Below are 10,872 nucleotides of genomic sequence, written 5' to 3'. Positions count from 1 at the left end.
GTAGCCAGAACTTCTGGCTCTGTTGGTTGGAAATTTACACCCACCCACCCACCCACACACACACACACACACACACACACACACACACACACACACACACAAACACACACACATATGTCCAACCAAATGGACAATCTGATATTATAATTTTGGATAAGCAGCAGAGGAAAGCTGTTTTGAGCCATCCTTAATGATGGCAATATCAGGAAAGAGAATTATGAGAAACTGGAGAACTTAAAAGGACTCACGGAAGAGCTGGAGGAAGCCTGGAAGGTGAAGGCTGCAGTTGTACCTGTGGTCATCAGAGCTGCTTGGCGCCATGTCCCCCATACCGGAGAAGTGGCTCCAAAAAATACCAGGAGACACAATAGGTATCTCCGTCCTAAGTATGTTGAAGCATGATGATTTTTTTATGTGCATCAGTCTAAATACCACATTTTTCCTTGTTAACAAAGATTGCAACAACAACTGACCTTGTATCAGTAGATTATGCTGCATTTATACCTTGTTTAAGCCATCTGACACAAGCTTGGCTTTGAATTAATAAACGTTTAGTTTGATTATTTGCTCACCATTTGGTTTTTACTTCTTGATAGTTTCCTGAGCAGGACAGGTATAACCTCTCTGCCTAAGCAGAGCACCAAACCAGAGTCAAAAGCACTCCTTTTGAGTCACTCAGAGTTGCTGATACATTTCCTTTAGCTGAGAGGTTTTTCTTTTTCAATCTCCAACCACGCATCTTAAAGCAGGATCTTAAAGAAGGAATAACACCATCTTCTGTGATATTTAAATAATCCCTCAGTGTAAAATTTCTCTAATGTATAGTAAATGACCAAGTTCAGGCAGTAAACATTGCATTAGGTAATTGCATGCAAAGATGGGGGAGAATGTTTAAGACAAATAGTTGCTGCCCATTGAGAGCTGACATCCAGAGGGAATCCAAGTCTTTAGTCAAGGACTTCTGTTTTATTAGCTGAATGGTATAAAACATAATGAAATGCCTACTCAAAGAGAATCAAAGATTCTCAACCTTTCCCATGAGGACGCCTATGGCAGGAGCTCCTTGTATCTCTCTGTCTGATTGTGTTTCTTCCAGGAGGTATGAAGTCATTATCAAAAACTCACTGATCAATCATTATCAGTACTTTTTTTTTTTTACATGACTAAGAATCATGTTAAAAAGTCACCTGCATACTAAAATATTATAACCTGTAATATATATATATATATATATATATATATATATATATATATATATATATATATATATATATATATATATATATATATATATATATATATATATAGTATTCAAGTATTTTAATTAATATCCATTCTTGATGTTGCCCACCCCTCACAGCAACAAGGTTGCTGGTTCAAGCCTCGGCTGGTAGGAGGTTCGAACTGGGATTATTTTGTCTGGAGTTTGCATGTTCTCCCCATGTATGCGTGGGTTCTCTCCAGGTATTCCAGCTTCCCCCCACCATCCAAAGACATGCATATTTTCCATGTTTCCCCACTCCAACACACCTGGCTTCAATTAAATGGATCCAACAGCCAATGGAGTTCTGCACAATGACTGATTAGTTTGATTCAGGTGTGTTGAACTGGGATACATCGAAAACCTGCAGGATTGTGGCCCTCGAGGACCAGAGCTGGGTGCCACAGGGTGAACTGGTTACTCAAAATTGTTCTTAGGAGTGATTGTGAGTGTGAACGGTTGTTTGTCTCTCTATGTTTGCCCTGCGATGGACTGGCAAGCTGTCTAGGGTGTATTCTGCCTCTTGCCCAATGATTACTGGGATAGGATCCAGCATCCTGCGAGCCTTAACAGGACAAAGTGGTTAAGAAAATGGATGGATAGATGGATGGACGGTACCAACCCTGAAATAAAAAAGAACTATTATAAAACAATTTTGTCCATTTCTAATCTTTAAAAAGGAATAACGCAATATTGGGAAAACTTTGCTGTCAATGAGCAAAGAGAAAACGAAACCTGAAATTTATGTTTCTGCTTTGAAACTTTTTTGTGTTACCTCTTCTCTTGCAGCACAGCAACATCTTTTGAAATGCGTTTGTGAAACTAAACAGCAGCTTAAGTGCGACGTTTGTTGTTTTTGATTTCGCTGATGCTCTAGGAAAAAAATGGTGGCTTTCAGGCTTTGAAGAGAGTTTTGAAAAGTGAAATGTTTTTCTCACCTCAAAACAGCTTTTGATTTTTATTTATCCTGCTAATGTCAGGCACACCCACACACCAGAAAAATGTTAAGGCACAAAATTTAATGCACTAGACCGAAATTATAAATGTTCACAATCATATAAAAACAGATGAGAAAGTCAGTTGAAACTTCATTTTTATAGATTCCTTTTGTGTTTGTCTTCACTGTTCTCTCTCTCTTTCTCTCTACGAGATTTACTCTGAATGTACAGATCCAGTTAAAAATTGATTCACTGGATGATCTAAGTGGTGACACTGAAACTCATTTCCTGGGACTCTACTGCTGGCCAGGAAGAAAGGAATAAAATGCAAAAAGAAAAAAAAAGACCTCCTTAAAAATATATCTTTTTCAGAGCTTGAAAATGTTAAGCTAACTCTATCCAATACTGAGACGCACCTGAAAGCTTTGCTGAAAAGCAAACCTTTGACTAAGGTCATCTTGCTTCATCATGCTGGAACAACTGAAATCTCCATAGAAACTTAAACTGTCTGACAAGTGAAATGGTTTAATAAGTGTCCTGTGTATTTAAAAACAAACAAAGGAAAAAAACAAAAAACAAAAAACAAACAAACAAAATAAAAACCCAAACTGTAGCCTTTAAAGTGAATAATATGTTTTTATGTAGAAATGATTCTTACTGATCTGAGTTCTGCACAGAATCTAAGGAGTATAATAACATTTCTATCTATCTATCTATCTATCTATCTATCTATCTATCTATCTATCTATCTATCTATCTATCTATCTATCTATCTATCTATCTATCTATCTATCTATCTATCTATCTATCTATCTATCTATATCTATCTATTTATGTTACAAAAGGGGGAGCAGATATTTATGTATTTTTATATACCTCTGTATTTGTTTTCCTATGATGTTCTTGGTCATCCACTCCTCCCTTTATCCAACACTGTCTCTATCTCCAGAAATTTCTTGTGTCATACACAAATTGAGGGTCTCGATGGTGGAGTCATCCATTAGACGAACTGCACATATAAAAATCCACATAAATGTTTCCACTGACTTTATATTACAACTTTGAACACACACACAGAGCACTTTTTTTGTTACCACTTTTAGTTATGACTTCACATACAGATCTTGTGATTTTAATGATTTTTAGTGTCAATCTTCGACCAAGTTTCATGCAATCTGTTCTGTGCTGCTGCTGCTGTACTTGACAGACTCCTGGTGTGCAACACAGTCTTAATCTCAATGACGGACACCATCCGAAAGAAAAAAAAAAATTATAATGTGCAACAAATAAAAGCAGTGAGGGTTCATCAACACAGAGGATGGGAAATGTATGGTGTTTATATTAAAAACTTGTTTACCTGAAAATAACCAGGTAGAAATTATGCCACTAGGTTGGCAACTTGCAAACTGGCCTCTCATCTGCAGGGAATCGAGCCCTATTTTAGTTTTTACTTCCACACTTTTAGACAGTGATGTGGAATGAAAGTGTTTCTGGAACAAAGTGCAGCTGGTCTGATGATTTTACAGCCTTTACACAGCCAGCTTACATTAGTTAAGGTCAAATTAGAGCACAAAACCCAAACCAAACCAAAAACAAAAAGAAAAAAACAACTGTTGTCTCTCTTCTCTCCTGAAGCAACACAAACACGTGTGCTTACATCTCCTGCAAAGATGGCTTCCTGACTTTGCTATTAAATGCTTCTGAACAGCCTACCTTACTGCACAATAAAATGACACTTTTCGCACTGATGTGTGTTATTCACCACTGTGGTGATTCCTGGCTGTAAAACTCCGGTGCTCTGCCTCTGTTCCTGTCGTGTTGCCAAGTGATTCATAAACTGTGCTGAGCTTGCAATTTGCAGCAATGTGAACATTTTTCTCGAGAAATGTTCACCATAACAGCTCTGTCCTGAGTTATAGCATGGCTGAAGGTGGCAATCATGTTGCCAAATTAGTCACCATTGTTTGACACAAAGGAGAAAGGACAGAGAACGACAACACAAGTCTGTTGTACAGGAAAGCAGCGGCTGCAGCCCCTCTACTCTTTGTTTGGGAATGCTCTTTGACTGTAACTAAAAGACAATGTTCACATTTCTCTATCTCTGAGAAACTACAATGGATCAATACCTTGGCTGAAAAAAAAATCCTATCAATACTAAAAGCTGCAGCAGCTGTAGATGATCTTAGTTTCTTTGTGGAGTTATTTGAAAGGAGTCAGAGATAAAAGATAAAGTGAAAGAAGCATTTCTCACAGTGAGGGCCCCCGAGGCTCGGCGCTTGAAACCTTCACCACTACACAGGACTCGTCATGCTTGTCATGTCAATGTTCCTGAAGGTGGCTTCATCTAAAAGGGCTTGGAGGGAAGGAAGAGAAGAAATATTCACTAATAAAGATCACGCCGTAAGACAGAGCTGCTGACGTGAGATCGCCTTTATGATCTTTTAAAGAGCATTTGTTTTATTGAAGGGAGCGTATCTTCCAAAAGAGGCCTGAATGAAACGCTATCATAGCAAAAGCATGAAAACACTGAGTGGCTGTTTCTTAAGTGCATACTGACCAGAAAGCAAGATGATTAATCAGTGCGACTGAATGATAAACATTTCCTTTCAGTTGACCCTGATTCATAACTCATTTTGTGTTTATATCTCTTGTTCATATGATTATTTTCTTCTCTATATAGTTCCTCAGGTTGTCCGGTAGGGAAGTTCTGCATTTCTCACAGCTGGTGTGTAAAAGTTTAAAAAAAGAGACCTGAATACAAATTTGTGTTTGGCAGGGGCACATCTGATAAAACAGTCACAAATAAGGAGCTTCTCTGTGTGTATCAGAGCTGAGTCAATACTGGGAATGGATTGTGATGCTAATCAAAGACAGCAGTGCATTTTATACAGCTGTTTCTTATCTGGTGTGACATACAGTGTCTTTTATCAATCTAAGTTCAACAGATGTTCAGTTCACTATAAGCTTTAATTCATACGGAGATGAACTAAAGCCAGCAGTATAAAAGCATGAGTTTAATTAATTTCTGATTTTCAGCTCCATGAACCTTTCGTCATATTGTAGCTTTGCCATAAGCATCTTATAATTTAGTCAATCTTTTCTAAGACATCTTCATTATTTGACTCTTTGGCAGCCCTGAAATTTGAAAAGCACAAAAACAAACATAAGTGGAAACAGTACACATTACTCACAATCAGTGGATTTACATAATGGGGGCTGATTAAAACAAAATGGGGAAAGTCATGTTGATAAACATTTTAAAAACTTATGGGAAACTATTGTTAAAAAAAAAAAAAACATTTTAAAGGACAAATGTAGCACCAAACATTTCATAAGCACATATATTTAGGGGAAAAAAAGCATTTCAGACACAATATTAGACACAAGTTCAGGACACAGGAAACACAAAAAAAAGCATTTATCAAAAACAGTAATCTCAGAAAAAGGAAAAAAAAAAGTAATCCAAGAACAAAATACTTCAAACAAAATAGAAAAAAAGTAAGTTTATTTCAGAAAACAATGTTTCATGATAAAAAAAAAAAAAAGGACATTTCAAAAATATTTTCTGAAATGATTTCTGTTTTCTTTCATTTTGACAGATAGCTGCATGCTCCACAGTGCTGACAATTTTCATCCATTCCTTTGACTCATAGTGTAACTGGGGACTTGTGATGCCCTGAATAAGACGCCAACAGCCGCCGAAAGACTTGCTGCCTGGCTGTTGCTGTAGTTCCAGCCGGTCACCAACAGAGGTTGATAACACTTATAACGGCTCAATGCCCTGTGGAGCACATGCTGATACAGCTGCTGAACGCACCAAAGAAACATGATATTTACAGTCTGTTCTGTGTCCTGCAGTGGTTTCAATCCCTTCTCCATCTTTCCTGCAATTGTCCACATTTTTATTGCTTTCCTGCTTGAAGACTACTGCTCTCTCTCTCTCTCTCTTTTTTTTTGCTTCTTTGTCTTTTTCCTCCTTCCCCTCAGCTCACCCCACCCCATACACATTTCCTCTGGCCCCGAGTCAGACAGGGCAGCTGCAAAAGGCCTCACCAATGCAGGCTGATGAGAAGTGACAGCTCTCTGTATCACTCCCTGGCACTGACAACTGACAGATGGATACCACTCACACACACTGCAGGGGGAGAGGGAGTAAGGAGAAAGCAACGAGGATGATTCCTCAGCATTATTCTCTTTTCATGGAGCTGTTTTGTTACTGCGTGCTGAGTGGAATAACAAGCCTGCTTCATGCAAACCTAAAAGTCTTTTATTAAGATATTAAAACGTGCTAAATATAAAACGTTGAAATTATGTCAAAAGGTTTAAAAAAGGAATTTATAATGTGGCAAAGAAAAACAACACTTAGATGTTTCTGTTCTTATTTAGTCTTCATCTTTCCTCCTTTCCCTCCTCCCTCCCCTCTCCCCCTACATGCAACATGGTTAGCATGCTGTCACTAATGTGAGTTTGTTGCTTGATGGATGCCGTCACCTTCAACTTGTGAATGTGAGGATATTTACATCTGGGACACGCTGTGATGAATCCTTGCAGTTTCACATGCTTGATATCCATTTTGTTTTCAACAACATCACCATCAAGTTCCACGATGATGCAATAAGTCCCCCCGCCTCTTTTAACTTAATCAGAAATATGCAACCAGCATTAAAAAAGAGTAGCCAATTCTTGTTCATTGTGTGCAGGAGCTGCACTTCTGTGTGCATGAATAATTCCTTCCCTTTTATATTTTAATTCAAATGGTTGAATATTTTACATGCTCAGCGTCATGATTGCAGCGTGTTTTGCAGGGAGATATGGATGGTTGGATGGCAAGTACATGGCAAACGTTTTGTGCTGTAAAATGAATTCTTACATTGATACTTTTGAATGCAGAAGTTTACTTTAAACTTGTATTTCTGGATGAAGCAGCTGCCCACCCGGAAAAAGCCTCTTTTCATTTTGACTGCTGATGATGTTGAACGGTTTTCACCCTATTGCTGACATTGTGAAGGATGCAATCCTCAAATGTGAATTGATAGATGTGTAGAGGTAAAAAGTTTTAAAGCCCGTTCACATTAAGAACAGCTACAAAAATGACAAGCAACAACATTGTGGACATCCACACAGCTCATTTATGAAGTATTGTACATCTAGAGCTGTATGCTGCACAGAGAAAAAAAAATCAAACCACAGAGTCTGAATTTATTACATTTTACATAAAACAATAGAAATGTAATTTACCATGTCTGCATAGGTAGGTTGGTAGGATGTATGCATGTGCACCTGCCATGCACACAGGGTTTGTGCAGAGCCAATGATACCGCTTCTTTACAAATCTGAGAAAGGATAACGTTTCACCACAGTCAGACAGAGAAAGGAACATTGTACAGATTTTTTTTAATCCAAAGAGAACATTTTTGAAGCTATATTTTCTATACTTCCACTATTTTGTGTCAATTTCAAAGAATCAGCAACTTTATGTCAGTATTAGTTCAAAATAAATAAAATGGTCTTTTTTTTTTTTTTTGTAGTTAAGGATCAATTTTAGTATAATGAGTAAAAGCTGCAATTATTTAAAACAGGGGTGTCCAAAACTAAAACTGGGTACTGGTATTGGGGAAGTGAGAATTTAAGGAAGCAAAAATACTTTAAGGAGATATTTAAAAAGGATGAAATGATCTTTCATTTATTCTTTTAAAGAAAATAGTGCTCTTTCTGCAAGCATTTGCTGAATAAATCTAATTTCAACTTGTTGATGATTGAGAGGTATGTTGGGATTGAAAAATGACTCAACTGTGTAAAAACAGTATTTCTTTCCTCCTTCTATCCTCTGCTAGATGGTTTATTTAAAAATGCAGCGCTTTCCTTCAAACAACAGAGCAAATCCCTCTCAGATCCATTACAGTGAATGTTGCAAACCATCTTCTACTCTTAAGAAATCAAATTTTACACTTAACAGCCGCGCAGGGATATTTAGCAAAGTTGGCACTCAAATGCAACACGCTCCGATTTGATTTTAAGTTTAAGTTTAAGGCACTCACTAAGCATCCACGCTGAGACTGATTGAACTAATAAGCTCATGCCTGAAACCCTAACCGACGCTGTAAAACAGCAACTGTGTCATGTCTCAAATAGGCGACGCCACACCGAGGCAGTGATGACACAAGCATTGTGTACAGGGGGTGAAGAGTATGGTAATGTTGTCAGTGCTCCCCGAGGCTTCAGAGCCATCATACAGCAAAACAAGAACCACTGCGATATACTGTCTCGTTACTGGCTGGCACATATTCTGTCAGTCTTCCCAACACGAGCCTGCTGTTCTGATTACTTCCCCTCCACTTCTTACATCTCGCACAGGCTGCTTGACCTTTTGTAATTACGTAAAATCATTTTTATTTGGCTTTTTCCGGAGGGTGAAATCTCCCATACGTGAAAACTTGTGATCGTGATAGCTGGAGTCTCATGTGATCATCATAACTATAGTCTCCCCGAAGCAGGATCGCTTGTGTGTTGATAGCTGAAGGCAGCTTGTTTTCTTGGAAAAACTAGACTTGATGAGTTTGACTCTCAGCCAGGAAGAGTGGACTTTAAAGCCAGGGGACTCTGTGTCTGCCAGAAACCCCAATAACATTTCAGACAGCGTGTAGTTAGATTATTGCCTGTTCTTTGGGCTTCTGTCAATGTGTGTTCAGAATAGTATTCTTTTACAGATGATTTGTTTCAGCATTCCCAGCACAATAGGAAGGAAAACCAAAAGGAATAGGAAAGAAATGCTAAAGCAACAAAGCAAGATATTTATTATTGTTTATATTTGTATAAATACACACACTTGTACTGTAGCTGCTGAGCAGAAACGCATGAAACATTGTATCTTGCCTCAGACTACCTATACACAGTTATTCAGGAGGCACTGATACAACACGGCTAAACGACTGAACTCAAACAAAACACAGTAGCAGTATTGACACTTTGTAAGAGGAGAGGGAACGTGAAGATGGCTGATCTAACAAGGTATTTTGCACATAAACTATTTACATAGCCTTACATAGCTTACAGTATCTTCCAAACTTCCTCTTTGAGCATGTTGTTAATGCATTGTGGGATATACTAAAGTACTTGAGTGGGAGTTACTTGAGTCTGTGTGAAATGTAGCCTCTCCTGCTTGAAGCCAGCAGGAATGATAGCAAGAATATAGTCTTTTGCTTCTGTATTTGGCACATTTTGGTCATAAGGAATGGTGAGTTAAGACACTGTTGCCTTTCTATAATCTCCAACCAATCTGCCCATTTTCCTCTGACCTCTGGCAATTTCATCCATGTGATGGACTGGCTACCTGTCCAGGGCGTACTCTGCCTTCACCTGCTAAATGCTGGGATGGGCTCTAGTGACCATCAGTTGGAATAAGTGGTATAAAAAACGAATGAATGAATGAATGAATATTTTCTATTTTATATCACTCGCTGTAAGCTCTGGAAATGACACCAATAACATTGCCATGTTCAGAGTCACTCGAGCACTAATTGTGTTAATAATCAACTAAAGTGATACACCTTATAAATTCTCTGATATATGGAAACACTGCCCTCTTGAACAAAAAAGAACGGAAAATGTACCAATATCCAGTGTGTAATTAAACTATTAAATTAATTACATAAAGAAAATTACTATAAAAAGTCAGTGTAACCAAAGGGCAAACTGGTGCACATTATCTTTGAGTATATGTTTTATATGCTCACAGGACATACAGTAATTTCATCATTATCTGCAGTAAAACAAGTGTTCACACCCTCGTTTTAAAAATAAACCCTATTTCAAATCCACATGCCCACGGACAGGGACAATGAAGAAATCTGCCATGAAACGTAATCACAAAAGGTCATGTTGTTGAGTGAGAAACAGATTAAATTAGCATAGTATTAGATATGGAAAATGATTCCTGTCAAATCAAACTGTAGCACAATTATAACATGTTAATTACTTATTTAATTAAGGAAGTTGATTGCAGAGCACAGAACAAGTAATGCGGGCACCTGGAAAGAGGTGATGAAGCTTGAAGCTGTTGCCCTCCCTCTTTTGTCCCTCAGCTTTTATCCTCCCTGCATCACTTCTCATGTATTCACACTTTGGCTTTTTGCGTGTGTGCATTAATTGCCTGAACATGCCACACAAAAACTGTTTCAAAGGGCGCAAGACTTCACATTTGTTCATCAAAGAGGGGATGCCGAGTAGTTTGAGATCATATGACCCACACACAATTATCCTCAAGGGAACTGAGCAGCAGAGACAGCCAATAAAAACATGGAAAGGAAACCAAAGAAAACACTTAACAAGGATTTTTCCCTACACAGCCCAGACAAATAAGGCCAGTTTTGACCAATTAGGGTTATTAAAACACAAAGTTGTTTCTAGTTGTAGAAATGGATGTGTGTGTTGTCTCAGCTTTTCCTGCAAAAATTAAAAATGGCATATTCTAGTCCTTACTGACGAATTTGAGATTTTATCTTGGGATTTAAGATTTTTCAGTTTTGTTGAAACTTTAAAGTACAAACAAACCATTGTTTGGATTGTTGATGCCTAAATTGCATGTGTCTTTACTGGGGCATATCACAGACATTTGTAGATTGCTTTTGCATTTTCTAAAAGTATTTTCACTTACCAAGCTACAGATTAATATGT

The sequence above is a fragment of the Telmatherina bonti genome (assembly GCF_933228915.1).
Source record: "Telmatherina bonti genome assembly, chromosome: 19".
NCBI classification, from domain to species: Eukaryota; Metazoa; Chordata; class Actinopteri; order Atheriniformes; family Telmatherinidae; genus Telmatherina; species Telmatherina bonti.
The sequence above is the reverse complement of the archived record's forward strand: the minus strand, read 5'-3'. Positions refer to the sequence as shown.